An 18,604-nucleotide genomic window follows, 5' to 3' on the forward strand; every position below is an offset into this window, starting at 1 on the left:
ACCTCCCCTGTGCATATATTGTGCATATATCAGCACAGTTGGCAAAGGAAAGAGTCAGTAACTTTGTAGCGAATGTGATAGTGCTGTACTTCTGTAATACCTATCATGAGATAGGCAGGTGTTTGATTCACAGTACTGGCATGTGTGGATGTGTGTGTGTGTGTGTCCATATATGTCACATATGGTTGGGAATACATCCCACATGTTTTCATTCTCCTGAACACTGTTGCTGACATCAGTACAGAATGAAGTGTACAAAGAAAGACATAGGCAAGTGGTTGAACCTCACACATGTCAAGTGTCTGTATGTGTGTGACATAGGTGCATATCTTTGTGAATGCCACAGTGTGTGTGTGTGTGTGTGTGTGTGTGTGTGTGTGTGTGTGTGTGTGTGTGTGTGTGTGTGTGTGTGTGTGTGTGTGTGTTTGTGGCTGTCAGTGTGTATGGCTGTCCGGTCTCTGGAGTGAGACTGTATTTTACCATAGTGAAATGTTAATGCCCCCTCTCCCCATCCACTCAATACAATCTAGTATTCCTGTTGATATCATCAATCTTAGACGGGCATTCTAACCGCCTGTTAACGTACACCCTGGGGTGTGACCTGTTGTTACATAGCCTACTGATGAACCCCCTCCCCACATACACTCACTGCACTGTAGTATCTCTGTCAATGTCCTCAATCTTAGGCCATTCTGACTACTTGTACATGTGTAGTCTCTGTGGCGCATCTTGTAATTGCGTAGTACTATAATGATGATTGCACATAGGCAGGGGTTCTCATCCAAACAATGGCAACTGTGTGTGTGTGTGTGTGTGTGTGTCAGAGTGTGTGTTACTGTGTCTGTGAATCCCCGAGTGCGTGGGTGTGTCTGTGTTTGCATGCTGTCATGGCAGTGGGTATTATTGCTTCCCAGTGAGAAGCCACTATTTCCATAGCCTTTCCCCTTGTCATCCGCCATACCACTCTTTTACCTCCTCCCCGCTCCAGGTAACTATACCTGTGATGTCACCGACTATGGATGTGACAGCTCTGAACACAGCAGCTTACTACACAGCTATCATGCTCTTGGAGCATTAGAACAGTAAACATAATTGAAACATGGGAGATTATAACTGTGATGTGGAAGCTACAAAGTGCATGCAGGTAATGTCATACAGACCAGTGAGTAGTCGACATGTATATATGGGACACTAACAGCAAACACTGACATCCCCCGGCACATGCAACTACACCTGAAAGAGGAAGGCAGAACGTCAAGATCAACATGCTGTTAGTGCTGTTACACATGATACATACTGTCAAACATACAAAATGCATTCTAAAACTATAATACTTGGCATGTCTGCTGCCTGTCAACACTACTCAACAATATTAATCTACAATTGTCTACCTGGTATGTTCACCCTGTGCATCAGACCATATGAGCATGTCCCTGCATAGATGGTGTGGATGACAGGGATGCGGCACAGGCATCATCATATGCACAGGGTGATAATGTTTGCCAGAGGCCTAGGCTGTGCCATTGGATGATATCATGTGTGTGTGTGTGTGTGTGTGTGTGCGTGTGTGTGTGTGTGTGTGTGTGTGTGTGTGTGTGTGTGTGTGTTAGGGCCTGTGATGTCAATGGGTGTGTGTGGATGTTATGCGTATGTGTGTGGAGGTGCCCTACATTTGTTTCTGGTGTGTGTGTGTGTGTATATGCATGCACACAGGTCTGGCATGTGGCTGGCGTACACAGGGATAGTATTGACAGATGCAGACAGTACAAGGCAGGTTTCACCATTCACGGTGTCCGGCCATGCCATGTGACCTGCACCTGCCAGGGGTTGCACGGGCATGACCAGGGAGAGTTCCAGACTGGGTAGTGTCTGATGACGCATGTCCACTGGAATCGTGTCCCTGCTGGGACCATCCAGGACTATGTGCACAAGGCCTGCTGTGTCCTGGTGTGGACTGCACTCACCAGCTGCACTGTTGCTGCTACCTCCACTATGGGAGCAGGCATGTGCAGTAGCATGTTCACGTAGACCTTCAACAGGTGATGTAGCTGGCCTATGTCCACATGCCTGATGCCTCACTCCCACCAGATATTCCAGCACAGACATTCCACGCTCGATGATTGATATGCCATAGTCAAGGACTCCCACCATGTCACCAAATCGTCTATCCAGAACAACTGCAAGATGATGGTGAGCATTTGCAATTGCTTGGATGTTGCCAGTTAATGAACGGACAGCAGCCCTCTGAAACCTCAGACCGTCTCTGTTGTGCCATTCAGCACATGCCCGTGCCTCCATTACAGCCCGAAACATGCATCTGGTGACTCCTGCTGATGTGCTTTGTCTCGCAGGGGCATGTTGGCCAGTGGTCCTCCTACGAGCAGCGCTGGGCAAATGCCTGTGTGGGACATCACCAGTCAGTTGACTGGGATCATGGTGTGCAGGCACACCTTCCATAGTCTCCACACTTCCCTGTTCCATGCTACCAACCAACTGTCCTTCCTCTATGGCTGGTGGTGATGGGGTATGCGTAGGCAGGGGAACTGTGTGCGAGGATGAGGGAGAAATAGGTGGAATGGCAACTGAAGACACAGATTCAGCCCCTGACAACCCTGCCTGTGCCTCAATCATAATATCATCATCACTGCTAGAGTCTGTGGGGACACTAACATCAGGTGGACAGCAGGAGGGCAACACACCTACATCAACACCTGTAAGAGGAAGACAAGAACTGCACATTACAAGTTATACCAAACACACACACACAGACACACACAGACACACACACACACACACACACACACACACACACACACACACACACACACACACACACACACACACACACACACACACACATAGACACACACACACAGATGCACACAGACACACACAGACACACAGGCACACACAGACACACACAGACACATGCTACATGCAGGTGATATGGCAGATGGCATTCAGCTTAGACAATTATAGTGGTAGTTATCATACATCCCTGAGTTGCACACAAAGGCATGCATGTGTTATAGCAGACAGCATGCACCTTATATAATTATAGTGGTGGTTGGCATACATACCTGCATTGTACCATTCATGTTAGTAACCTATGCCCCATACCGGCAACACAATGCAAGTACTTTGCACCGTTGCACTGCACTGCCATGGTGTGTGCAACATACACCACATGTTAAAAGACCATCGCTGACCTTTGTACATTTGCCACTGATGCTTTGTGTTAGCCACCGCCACTATGTGTGAGGACATGAGCAGAAGGGTATGTCAACTAAATACTATGTTTGCCTGATCCTTACCTTGTATATCTCCCCCAAAGCAGTGCATGTCTGTTCAACATTATCCCGCCTACCCCTGAGCTGAGTCTACAGACATTGTGCATGTGGCAGTACACACATGTTTGACATGGTCGTCCCTACTTTGCAATGGTGCCACAGACCAGCACAGGTTTACAGTACAACGGCCTGATGTGTGGCATATGACCTTGCCAATCACATGTAGTATGACATGTCTTCTGCTGACGTGTTGAATGACATGCATACATGTGTAACACAATGGCATCCTTTCCAATCTACAGTACGGTATTGGTGTCCCAATGCAGGGATGTGTTATACTAACATGGGCCTTCAGCTGACACAATGTTGTCTGTCCACCCTACAAATATGCAGTGACATACTGCACATTGAGCTGATATGCATAGCCATTGCAGGGCATCATGTGGCTTCATAATTGCTATACAGTGTGAGTTACTGACACAGTTCATAGCCATGACTATGTTCACATACAATACATATCTAATGTGGAATGTGTGACACAGGTCACAGAAGGGTATACGGATGATTCCCCTGCACATCTGCAACCATATTACTGATGCCTGGCAACTATGCCCACACATGGCTAACTTAGCAGTACTCTGTGTCCCACATGCCATCTGTGTATGTCACAGACATGAGGAGCAGGCATAACAGTGATGTCTGACACCAGCAAGGTGAATGTACTGTATCTGTATGTAATTGTATGTGTAGGTTGTGCAACACATGTATGTATTTGGATACTGTATAGGTGAATGCTTTCATGTCGTGACTAACTCAAGATGTTCAAGACATGTTATGTGGTGGTTTCATGTTATGCCCACAAAAGCTGTGCACAGGCCTGTATGATGTTTAGTGTTTCACATCTGCAATATCACCATTACACAAAGGCCATAGTTGTATGGTGATGAGCCAATGTACAACAGGGTGTACACACATGAACATCACTTCTACTATATGTGCTGCTTCATGTCTCTGTCCATCCTGCATGGCCATGTGTACACATGTTCTGACCAATGGTTGTGATGGCCATCTTATTTCACATGTAAGTGTTATCCCATATGACATACACCCATAGATATCATATGCTCCCCTGAGGACAGGGTTATGCAGACAAAGTGAGGTATGTACATGATGTGAGACATCATGTTTTGCAGGATAGTTGAGCAGTGTTGCAGTCAGCCCACTACACATCATGGGCATGTCAGATAGCACATGACATTTTGTGACATTCATAGCAAGGGAATAATCCACAAGGGTGTATCATGTGGGCCAATCATACTCCAGCTCACATATGCTCTCTGTACAGTACTGTTTGTATTCCCAACATGTGAAACATTTATATGTAGTACCTGTCCCTACAGTGAAACACAACTCCACCATTGTATTCACAGTTGTCCACAAATCTGGCAATGACAGTTTGGAAGGTTTAGTGTAGGTGTTTCATATAGTCTTCAGTTGTTTCACATGTGTAACCACTGTGATGCATTGCAGGTCTGACCAGTGTCTATTAACTGGACTACTATACATTATGTGCATGTGTGTTATGGAAGATAGCATACAATTAAGATTATGATCTTTGCATTATCAAGCCTGATAAATAATAACAATTTCACCTGACACAGGCTGTTGTCGCTGCAAAACGCCAGAGGTACCTAAACAGGAGTGTCACAGCAGTAAGATCATTATCCAGACCTGTGTGATAGCTACAGGGTGCAATGCCCATGTTAGCACATAAGCCAGTACAATACACTGTACTATGGAGTAAGCGCATCTGTGCATACATAGAGTAGCAGACTATAGTATGTGGCATGTGTGCATACATGCCTTGCATATGATGTTACATTACATATTGTATAGTAACACATGCAACTATGTGAAATATAGTTGTGTTATATATGCAGTATTGACTTACCAGTCAACTCCAGGGTCAGTGGTTGAGAGACATCCACCTCCACAATACCAGCTAAAGCTTGTGGATGGAGGTCTGCAGGTGTCCCCAGTTTGGCCAGTAGCTCCTCGGTACTGGTGAGTGGGGGCTGGGTGAGTGGCTCCCCACCTGTTGCACCTTGTTCCCTGGTGATTGCAGTAGCACACTGTTTAGCTCATCTTATGAGGTCAGTGCAGTGTCGGCGCACCTGCTGATAGGTGCGATTGTGACTGCCAACATCATTTACCCTCCTGCAGAGTTCCTCCCACAGGGCATCCCACTGCTGTGCATCCTATGGCACATGGCTGAAGAGTGTTGTATGGTGGTCGAGGAGGTATGGGACGAGGACCTCATCCTCTAAGCGGGTGTACACTGGTAGCCTGCTACGTGGCATACCTGGAAGACATAATGATGGAGACAGGTCACAGTAACTCACAGAGAAGTTCAGAAGTACAGCTAAACATACATGTGTATCACATTTATTAAGATTACAAATAAGTCTTTGCAAATCTACATGACACTAACACCACTGACATGTATAAGTCACACACATTTGACACTTACTGGTGATGTGATGTTATTGCCATATATGCGTGTGTCATGTGATGACATTGCTCATACTCCATGTGGATGTTGTCTTGATGTGGGCATGTCTGTTTGCCTGTACTGGTGTCTTTACCTATCAGCACATGCCTGGATGTGTTCACATTAATACAATCGACCTTAATGCTGTGTATGTCACATATATAGTCATACATAGCCATTAGGGACATGACCTGTGACCCTGCAGACTTGCAAGCATGTATGTGTTTTGCCATATACATCTAAATGGCACTGTACAGCTATGTAGCATCCTGCCATGTATTGCCTGTGTTGCACATGTGTAACACATGGGACAATAGCTAGCCTGAAGGTATTTGCAGGGTTGGATATCAATTATAGCATGTATGGTCATAGTGATCTAGTAGGCTATATGCCCTGAGCCAATTATGAGCCTAAGCAGACAGGTTACCTAGCTGTAGACAACAGACAGGTAGATTTCAGTGGCCAGTTCAAGCAGTGCCACAGAACTGATCCACAGGGTTACTGATATATTTGGCATGTGGTCATCACACCATTTCACAGGTAGGGGCGATGTGCAGCTTCACCGGACAGGGATGCATAGTATGGCAAGAGCATGTTAAGTGTATGGGACAGAGATCTGTCAGGCATGTTGTGATCCTTGTACTAGAAAGGTGGATGTCCATAAAGTATGTTTATTTGGGATCAGGATGTGTTAAGTGTAGCATGTCCAACACCTCTGGGTTGGACATGGCTTTATTTAGGGTAGGCTGCATGCTACATAGTGCAGCTAGGGACTGGTAAGGGCAGTGTAGGCCATCTACACATGGGCAATAACCCTTAAAGGAAATATGTGATCTATTATGGGTTACATGAGTGTTGAGTATGGCTGAGCAATTATCTCTATATTCCTGGATGTCACCCTGTCATGATTAGGGGTGCCACATACGATTACCTGACTGGTGTTGTGAAGTAACTATCAAAGGAAAGACTACTGTTCAGCTGCATCCCATACACACATAGTTGCATTATGCTGACCGCTGCCTAGGTGGTAGTTCATGGGTACAGGGTTTTTAACATAGGGGATGACAATGCAATACTTAGCTGTCAGATTGTGGCCATATGTCACACACCACACATCTGACACACAAAGGCCCTTCTGTATGTTGAACGCAGTACACATTGAGTCAACTATTGCTCCTAGTTCATAGTCATTTGCAAACATCAATAGGCTGATTCCTTCTGTGTTAGTCTGTATGGTATAGATAACAAAGAGGGGGACTACGAGGAATGAACCTTGTATTACTGTGGCTGGCACTGGTTTGATGTGCATGTACTAGTCAGACACATTCTGTAGTGTTGATTCTGCCAGCAGTCTAGTTGCCAACCACTCCTGTGACATAGGAATATAAACCTAGTTTACTGAGTGTAGCTGGAGCACAGTATGGGTGATGGTGTCCTACGACCTGGCAAGGTCATGATTATGCAGTGTGAATCAACCCTACTGTCATCTACTTCAATACTGAGTACATCAAATACATTGATCATGGTTCATGGCCTTACAGACCAGACTCAGCGGGGTAGTTGTGCACTATTTCCCATTATCAATGGTGCCTCCCCCATTGTGGAGTGTGATAACTGTTTCTATGCACCATTCGTTGTGTACACAGCCTGACATGGAGCTATGATTGAACATGATGTGTATGTGGATAGCTGATTGTTCTTACATTTGTGTGGGGTACACCCTGGGATGTTGACAGGTCCCATGAAAGCTGTATGTATGGCTTTAGAGAGTGCAGCTTGTACCTGCAAAGTTGTTATTACACAGACCCTGTAGTGTACATGGCTATATTACTAAGTGTATCTGTTGGGGGGGTGGGAGTGGGTTTAGTTTCTCCAAGACCCTATCTGGATGAACAGGTGCTATTTCTGTAGGTGCAGTACTGTCCCATGCCATAGTGCTGTGCAGCACGGCAGGTCTTCTCGTTGCCATTACGATTAATGACACAGCTATAGAAGGCTCTGTGCTTGGCCTCATAATATGTGGCTGATTAGTTTCACAGTAGCTTTGTGTGGTTTTATATGGTGTATCTGCATCTTACTGAGGCTGACCAGGGATCACCTACATTCACGTGTGTTCACTCTTGCAACAGTTACTACCTTCTGTGGTACAGTTTAAAGTGTGGTACCACCAGTTTGCCTTCTTGTTTGTGTTTGGTTGAATCCTGGTTCTGTTTCAATGGCGCAATCACTGTACGTATGTGACTGCTTAAGGTTCATTTGTGAAGGATTCAGCATTTGCACATGCATTGTCCATCTGCATGGGTGCCATGACAGTCACCACTCTACTCTTAGGAAATATAACATTGGCATTGGAGACTGACTATATGTAGCATACTGTTAGCCCTGTTTGTGTAACTACTATGATCCAGGTCATTGGGGTTGATGGAATCCAACATGCATTGAGCGCAGGTGTTAGTACATGAGGAGTCTTCCCAGTTCATAATGGAATAGTTGAGAGTAGCCATTATTATGGTTTTCTGTCTCAGACCTAATCTTCCCCATTACAGCACATTATGACAGTTGTGAAATCCATGGCATGGTGGGTGATCTGTCGCAAGGTGTAATTTGAATTCCACTTTGGCACAAAGGTAGTTGCTCAGCATAATGCATCTAAAGTTATGCAAGTGCAACTAGCGTGGGGGTGTACATATCCTTCAAGAATATGGACACACCTGTGGCCCATGTGTTCCAATAAAGGATAATGGGCAAGAGGTGAGGTATGTGTTATAACATGGTCATGCAGATGTGCTCTCCGGAGCATTGAAACATGTCTCAGCCACTGCACAGATATGCTCTCTGTGTTAGGGATTGACATATGTGTGTCCATATAGTGTTTCTGACATGTATCATTGTGTAGCGAGACCCGCAGTTTATTGCTTGTATGTCCCTGTAACAGCAGTAGACCTTCATTTGAACTGTGCATGATGAAGGCACTATAGGGGAAGCATGAACCCTAGGCAGTATTCAGATTCTCCGGGGTGACAGGTGCAGGCCCTGTCTGGCAAAGCATCATGGTCTGTCAACCATGTTATCCCAGGCAGACAGATACTGGATACCCTTTGACTTGCACCACTACACTAGACAATTGTGGAATACAATCCTTTTGTCCCTGTACTGCAGTATCATTCTGGCTAATGGCAGAATGCTACCCAACCTGCATAGGCTACAAAACCTGACAGTTCCTACATGTGTTTCCATGCAGTCCAGGCTACTGCATCACAGGTCCTGCGCAACAACATGGAATATGCCAGAGCCATGTGTATATTTCAAAAGGGGGTCTGAGTGTATGGGTATGTGGCTAATCATGGCAGACAGGCAGCTGGCAGTATGTATGCCCTCATATAGGTTGGTGTGTAACATAGTGCTAGAGTTTGCATTCACAAATGAGTACTGTTGGGCATGTTTCCAGCCACATGTTCTGAGGTGTGGCACAATTATGCAAACCATTTCATACAGTTTTCATATTTCGTTGTCTGCCTCTTCCAGCTTGGGAGGTCACTTGTTTGGCCAGATACTTAGAAGCGTCTGTGAATGTGTGTGATTTCTGGTAGTGTGTGTGGGTGTCCTTACTGTGTTCTTGTAAGGGTATGTGTTGGTTGTGATGATGAGATGCATGTGTTAACCTACACCTCATGACTGTCCAGTCCAGTCATGGCTGTAGACTGGGCTGCCTTCCAGCTTACCCCTGTAGCTGCATCCCAAACAATATGTGGGGCATGGTGTTAGGTGGGTTTGGCAGTGTACATGGCATAGAGATTACATTCCCCAGGATGGCCACATACACAAAGCTGACATTAGTAGACACCAGTAGCTGACTTGTGGACATGCCTGTATGAGCATTCAGTACTACAATACCAAGTACTGTATTTAGTTTACTTATTGCTTATGAAGATGTTTTAGGCAGTGATGCTCACATGTAAATATTTGTGTTATGGACGTGGCAACACTGGCTATTACAGAAACATTGTAGCTACCTTTAGCAGTGATCCTCCTCTGAGGAGCACATCACATCCTGTAAGTTGATTACAGATGATGCAAGTGTCTACAGGTCTGTTTCCTTCTCTGGATATATACTCACATATCCACCAGGACCATGAGCTCTGTTGGGCACAGACACTCACTCTCCAAAAAGAGTCATGTATCAATAGACTCTGATGCCACTATCAACATGATCAGGATATAATCAGATAGTGTAAGCCATCACCTATAAAGGGGCTATTACACATGGGCAGCTGTCTCCTACATCGTATACTCCTACTGCATATATTACACTGGAGTTAAAGATGATATGCAACCTGTTTCATTACCAGTACTGTGCACTACCTTACATACAGTATATGCAAGCTGCTGTTAGGTTGGCAATGAGAGGTTAGGCTGCACAAACCTGGTAGTTCAACCAGTGTGTCTCTACTCTCAATATCCACTCTATGTAGGTGTTCATATAGCCATTTGGCCCAGCTCTGTAACAAGGGTCACTACACATTTGCATAACATGTACACATGCACAGCTGTTACTGCTTGCAAATGATACTAGAGAGGACCAGCCCTGTAACAAGGATCACTACACATTTGCATAACAGGAACACATGCACAGCTGTTATTGCTTGCAAACAATACTAGAGACATCCAGCCCTGTGACAAGGGTCACTACACATTTGCATAACATGTACACATGCACAGCAGTTATTGCTTGCAAACAATACTAGAGAGGTGGATATTACATGTGTTATCTGCATGGATAGTTGCCTAGCTCTTCCAATTATCTATGCTATCATGCTGCTAAACTGTCAGATGAATACAAATGATATGTATTCTGTTATTGAGTATTGTAATCACCAATAGACATAACTACTGTTTACATAACATAACATAACTGCTATGAAGAATGGAATACAGATCTGCCTAAAATACTGTACATTACACAGTTATTGGCACAATATCCCATAATGCACACCATATTTGCACGGTAAGCCCACTTTTGACATGTTCATTTTACGTATACACCCATACATATGTCGACTGTTACAATATATATCAGCATGTACTATCCCCTGTTATAGCACATACTTTTTGGACAAATCCTGACGCTGACAGTGGCTGGAAGTGAATTGGTGAATTCCAAGCCCATAGCATCCCTTGAGGTGTATGCAGAGTTTGCCTTGTGACCTACAGCAGTACACACAGAATACTACAAGCATTACTACTGCTCAACAATACATCACTACAAGATAGCTATTTTCACTATATGCATTGATTACACTGTAATTCTTACAGAACAGGTACTACATACACAGACATACTACATGTTATACATACCATCTCAGTATTTGGAGGTGTTATTGACTAGTATAATACTCGTTTTTGGTTCATCTTTCAGTGTTTTTTACTGTCCTATAGGTAGATACAGATGGTTTGAATGTGTGACAAGGCAACCTTTTATAGTTACATATCAGTAACATGTGCTATCCCGATAATTGGTATTCCTAAGTAGCTAATTACATGCACATCAGCTGCGCTGCTACTGCCTTATCCAATACCATGGCAACAGTGGAGTATAATTGAGTACTCCACTTGGGCATTGTCCCTTTGCCTTACTTGTGAGGAAGACAGCCTGGAAGTGTTGTTTGGAATCTATTGCAACAGCTGTACGGAGATGAACAGTAATATATTGTGTGTAATGAATGCCTAGAGGATTTGGTCTAAATGTGAGTACTGCTGTTATATTTCTGAACATTGCTACTTGTGCAGCGTTTGTCTGTACCTAATACTTCTGCATATGTTTCAGTCTGGCCAGGTTGCTTGACCAGATCAAGGCTGCATAGCTATGCATATAATGTTAGTGGGTTTACAGTGTGCTTACCAGGCATATTTAGCTTGGTGTTACTGTGTATCATACTGTGCTGATAATCAGTACTCTGTAACACTTCCTGGTGTACAAACCTTTCAACCCTCAGAAACGGGATTAGTTCATACAAACCCTGTTACATCAGCAGCTGTTCAATTGTATAACAGCAACTATTTCACATAGGGCCATGTTAGTGTGTCTGTGTCCAGGTATGTTAAGGTTTCAGCAGATGTTGTACAGTAGTTGAATAATTGGTTATGGTATGACAGTATGTATTGATGTAATTATTTTGGCTGTGGTGTAGATGTTGGTGAGTGTACATAGCACATGCAGGTGTGTAGGAACCCCTTTTATACAACATCTATATGTGAGTCGGTGTTCTTTCTCTATGTGAACACCTATCCCTTAGTGGACTAATACTATGGTAATTGCAGGCTGATTCATTAAGGCACTGTTAAATGCTTCCTGTATAGCATGCAAGTGCTGTTAGTCCTTGAATCATTTTGGCAATACATTGGAATGTAATAAAGTTTTGCAAAATGAAAGATGTCTGTGTATTTCTGTCATGGATATTTGCAGTCACTGCAATTGTGTTGGTGACTGTGTCCATGAACATATTTGTAATAGTGTATTGGCATATACTCTTCATATGTTATGTTCATATTGTTTGGGGGGGGGATGTGGGATTGCTATGGTCCATGTTATACTCAGATATGAACACTTTGGATGCTGTCTACACATATGTTTGTATGTGTGTATATATGTATATATATATATTATATATATATATATATATATATATATATATATATATATATATATATATATATATATGTGTGTGTGTGTGTGTGTGTGTATATAGATATATGGATCTAAGAATTTTTGCATGAAAGTGCTAACGCCCAAATCCATTATCATCGAACACACTTTAACGAAAGCCCTTTTCACCGAAAAGCGCTCATGTTAATGTGCATAAAAAAAAAATCTACGTATATGCAGGGGGGCAAGCCCCCCTGCACCCCCCACTCCCCCCTACTTCAATATTCTCCCTCCAAGATCGCACTACAGTGGGGAAAAGGGAATTCTCCCTTACCCGCACTGTAGTGCGATCTCCAGAACAGGCATACTTACGCAAAAGTGCTTTTTCGGTGAAAAGCACTTTTGCGTAAATTTGCCCTACTGATAATTATTTGGTGGAAAGTGCATTAGGGGATCTGTATGGATCCCATATATATATATTATTGCATACATTTATCTATACCTCGATAGATGTGTAGATGTTTTTAACCTATCTATATATCTGCATATATATATATATATATATATATATATATATATATATATGTAGATCTGTATATATCGACATGTCTCTATGTATCTCTTTCTCTCTCTGTCTATATATATATATAAGCATACACCTTTCATTGGGTACATGGCGGGTTGTCCTATTTCAACACATTCCTCCCTTTTGTGTTTTAAAAGGTCTGCACACAACTGGGATATGTACATCCCAGGTAGCTTAGTGTTAGGTTACTCTGAGGATGGAGTACATGGGGTTGGTTCTAATTCTAGAAGGTGCTATTATTTTACCTCTCAGAGTAGGCACTGGTAGGGAAAGTGTGAATAATGCACAATTTAAGTGGTTGTAAGCAGGTTTGCTCTTGGTCTGTGCGACATTAAGCAAAGGTTAAACCTATGAAGCACTTCTCCATTTATCATGTTTCAGCACAGCTTACTGTCACGCAAACCCATTGAAACCTGCTTACAACTGCTTAAGAGAGCTTTAATCCACTTGCATCCAACTGCCCTTATTCTGGCCCTCAAAATAACTTAACAGCCCTTGAGCTCGGGACCATGAATACCACAGTCACTGACTTTATCACTAAGGCATCTGAGATATGTACAAATGTTATAGTGTTTAGAATATACATTGTACTACAGACATTCCTCACTACTGAAAACAAATGCGACAGTCAGCTGGTGTACATATGTCTGATACATGTTAATGTTCATATGTTTGTGAAATCAGGTGTTGCAATGTGACATGACAGGGTGCATTATGAATGAGAAAGGTTCTTGTTTTGTGTCCTTTTTATATTGTCCCCATACTCCATGTATACCCCTCCAGTTCACTTATTGAACATCCGACCCAGGCCCTCCTTGATGCATGATTTCATTACCCATCAGTCCTCCCCACCCCAATCTTCACATAGACAACAACCATCCCTTCTATGGTGAATTAGGTTAATATTAATAGTTATAATACCAAAGCTGCATGTGTTTTGTGTACACTTCAATTCCTTTGGAGTGCTTCTGTGTCACGAAGTGTGTTCATAGATGTTTATATATATATGGCTATTAATGTAACTGTATATTATACATATATATATATATATATATATATATATATATATATATATATATATGTGTGTGTGTGTGTGTGTGTGCAGACATCATTGACACAGATATAAATATATATATATATATATATATATATATATATATATACATATATATATTTCGTATTAATTTGTAACAGTAATACATATGTAGTCTGGAATGTGTTGGTTCACAAACTACAGTACATTACAATGTACTGTACATATGTAAGCAAAGTGACTGTCCCATTTGTGATCATTACAGTGGAATGCATATTTTATAAGGTGTAGTCTCAAAACTATGAAACATGTATACACCTTAGATGTCTTAGTGGTAAGTCCCATGACTATAGTGTGCATGGTCCAGGGCTTAACACCTGCGATGCTTTACAAATGTTTTTTACTCCAGAATAAGGCCCATTTAAGCAGCTGTAAGCATGTTTAAAAGTGTTTGTGTGACATTATAGCAGCGGTTAAACACAGTAATACAAACTGTGTAACATATAACCTGTGCACGCAAAAACGGCCACATACACTAACTACTCAGGATATATACATGTCAGTGAAGTAACATCTCACTATGAGCTGACATAGCATTACATTCTTTGTTGACTGTACTCTCCAGCACACATGGGTTTATATGGGTGTTTCGAATGTTTATTATACAGATGATTACTACCTATATATGCAAGCTATGGTTAAGGTATACTTTTGAACATGATAAACATCCCTGCCTTTATCGGCATTGTGACCTCGAATGCACAGATACTATGCAAATGCTGTAACCATTACACTGTTGACATTAATGTTGCTTCTGCCTATTTCCTGTTTAGATGATTTCTTTGTGTAAGCTAGGCTAAGCAAAGGGTGGAGGCCCCTAAACCCACTGAGCTTCACTTACTCTTGAAATAACAACATATAACAAATGTACTGTGAGACAATACGTTACATTCCTAACTACATTAGGCATAGCCCCTCACTGACACACTTCAAGGGAAACCTTGTTGTGTGAATGGGTAACAGAATATACACCCCTGAGATCATGTGTCCCAGAACCATACAGCCAGGAGGTGGGGGAGCCTGTCCAGTTTGATAGCTACGAGACTTGTTGAGGAAATTGAATGGTGTTGAATTGTCACATTAACATGCCCTCTTCAGATCACTAATTGCCCCTATCACCCTCCATAACCCCAGTCTTCAACAGCTTCCAGCAACTTTGCCTGGAATTGCTTCATTGGCTATGCTTGATAGAGGCTCAGTTACTTCATCAATGGTGCAGAGAAAGCCAACACACTGTAGCTATCCTTCTAATTGCCCTTGGGCAGATAGGTAGTAGGCTATCTGTGAACCTCTAATGTGCAAGCCATCACAGCCATAATATGTGAATAAAGAGACCTTCAGATCACAATATACAGTGAGAAATCACCATGTAGTCAGGAAACAGTTAAGTACAGCAAGAACATACAGAACGCTGATACTTAGTCACTCCAAAAGCATATCTTGGAAGCTAGAAGACTTGTATATGTTTAAGGCTTTCTATTGCTTACCAGTAGGTTACCTACAGGAGAGATGAAAAACAAGCACAGATGGGGAACATGCATGCAACAATACCATACCGGCCTATATGTCAGCCTTAGGCTTTGGAATACTGGCCAAGGCTATTGGCACCTCCATGGTGCCTTATTTAGGTGAGTCTTGAAGGTGAATACTAGCTCCGTAAACAGCACAATAGTAGAATCAATGAGGGTTATGCTACTCAACACCAGGGGTTGTGATCACAACATGCATGCACTCACAGCACTCCTCAGGATGGACAACAGCAACATCTGTGCAGTAACTGAGATCTGTCTTAAGGCTACTGAGAGCACACCAGCACTACCAGACTACAACCCATACAACACATTTCAGCCACAGAACATGGACTGGCACAGACATAGAGGGGGTGTATCCATATTCATCAGGGATACCTACACCTCCAAGTTAGTGGGGCAGCATGATACCTCTGAGATCATCCATGTGCAGCTAACATCAGCCACAATTGCAATGTAAATTGTGGCCTGCTGCAGATCACCCTCCATGACCTAGGACCACCACTCCAGCTACCTGGAGACAGTGGAGAACATGACAGTTCTAATGCACACCCTGGTATTGGTCAATGTCAACTACCATACCATTAACTGGGAAACATTCCAGTACTCACTTCCAGGCCCAGCGCTTCCTGGAATTTATCACGTCATCTGCCCTGTATCAGGTGGTAACCTCCCTAATGAGGGGTGGAAACATACTAGAAGTGGTCATCACCAGCATGGGCAACAGGTGCACCACAGCGGAGGTTAACCGGTCACTGGTTAGATCTGACCATGAAGTATTCACTGGTTCCACACCCAAGCATCTCCCCCACCCATGGATACCACAGTGTATACCTTTCCTACAGCTAAATTTACACTACTAGTGGGAGGGGTGGGGGTTTCACAGCCCCCACGCTAAGGGGAAACACTGCTCAAGATACAGACAGATTTACAAATGCAGTCTATAAGCACCTACACGGATGTATGGATTGTGCCATCACTGGTAAACCAAGACTCTCTCCTCCTAGACAAGGACACCAGTCTGGTGGACCTCTGCAATAAACAGGCTATACTACAGAAGTAGGACAGAATTCCAGACAAACAGCAAATCCCACAAATGGCAGACATCCACGACCACTATTAGTATGATACATAGGTCCCTCATGACATCATCCATGGCTAACATCAGCAGGAGAATACGCAAGGATTTGAAAGATAACCACAAAGCCTTCTTTGGCTATGTCAAGGATCTAAGTGGTGACACACAAATTTGCACTGTGCCGGTGAAATATAGCACAAAATTTGCTGACCCTACTGATATCACCAACATCCTGAAATGGCCCTCTATAACAGCAGGGCACAGCATCAATGGAGGAAGATGTTGTCCCAGACTGCATCTTGCAAACTGTACAAGACAATCTGACCCCGCACCTAATTATGCTTTCCAACCTCAGCCACCTCACAGGCTTCATGCCCATACAATAGCACATGGCAACAGTTATTCCACTCCATCAAGGTGGAATCACAAGTGACCATGGTAACTACTACCTCATAAGCGTGACTAGCCTGGTCTGCAATGGTATGGATCGTATCCTCATGGCACTCATTAACAAAGACATTGGTAACCTCCAAACATGTGACCCAACCCAGGTCAGCTTGGTTGAGTGCAGTTCATGCCTACTGAACCTGTTTGGCATCTTACATACAGTCACCAAGACATTAGATGACAGGGGAGGTGGTTCACACATACTTCTTGGACCTCGCCAAGGCTTTTGACACCATGCCCCACTCAGGTATTATTGATAAACACACCAGCCTGTACATACACCCATACATCACAGGTTGGGTTGCCAATGGGCTTACACACAGAACCCACATGGTACGACTAGCGGTCTCCAGGTCCTATTCTTGACCAGTCATGACTGGTGTCCAACAGGACTCAGTCGTGGGAGCCCTACTGTTTGGCATATACTTTTCAGAGGTACAGACAAACACAGGTGGACTACGGCAGACCATGTCTGGCAATGACTGCGAACTGGGAGCTATGATTGATAGTCCAGCTGACACAGACATCCCTCAAGGGGCCTCACAGAGACAGTCACAGGTTGTCAATGTCACAGCCTCCAGCCAAGTGTCACTAACTGCATGGTCATTCCATTGTGGAATATTAAGCACCCACATATTAAGACTTAAGTGGCAGCCACTTTAATATGGACGAGGTAATGGGGTATCTGGGGACTAAGGTAGATAGTGATCTCCCCTTTGACAATCATATCTCCACAGTAGTTAGGAAATCCTTCTATGTAGGCCATCTGATTACTAAAGGATTCCCATCTAGACATACTGGAGTTATAGTCCCCCTTTACTCATCACTCATCAGTCTCATCATAGGGTATAATAACCCATTTGGGATGTACCTCAGAAGACACTACCAACAGCTGGAAGGTCTATGAATTTACTTCGCCAAGGGGAATACTGGTGTCCAACATATGGCCTATGCAGCCAGACTGAATAAACACCTGTTTTACTCAGTGGCATCTCATTTACCCAGAAATGATCTCCGATGGCCAACACAGCCATGTCAAACTCAGGCTTAATGGATATGTTCCACCTATGGGAATCCACATCACAGTGAACCACAAACTGTAGTGAGCTGAACCTTGCCACAACAATAACTGGAAGATGCTGGAGGGACAGATTCCTGTCACAGACACTCCCCATACTTTGGAACTACATCCCTAACTACATTATACAGAGCCCCTCACTAACACTCTGCAAGAGAAACCTTGAAGAGTGGATGGGGAGCAGTAGATGCACCCCAGTGATCCTGCCATTGGCTCTGCTCCACAGAGGAACAGTTAATAAATCAATGGGGTGGAAAAAGTTAACACATATGAATGGCCTCTGGCAGTTGGCACATTGTGAAAGGACAA

Source organism: Protopterus annectens, chromosome 1.part1 (assembly GCF_019279795.1).
Source record: "Protopterus annectens isolate FY-2018-M chromosome 1.part1, PAN1.0, whole genome shotgun sequence".
NCBI lineage: Eukaryota > Metazoa > Chordata > Ceratodontiformes > Protopteridae > Protopterus > Protopterus annectens.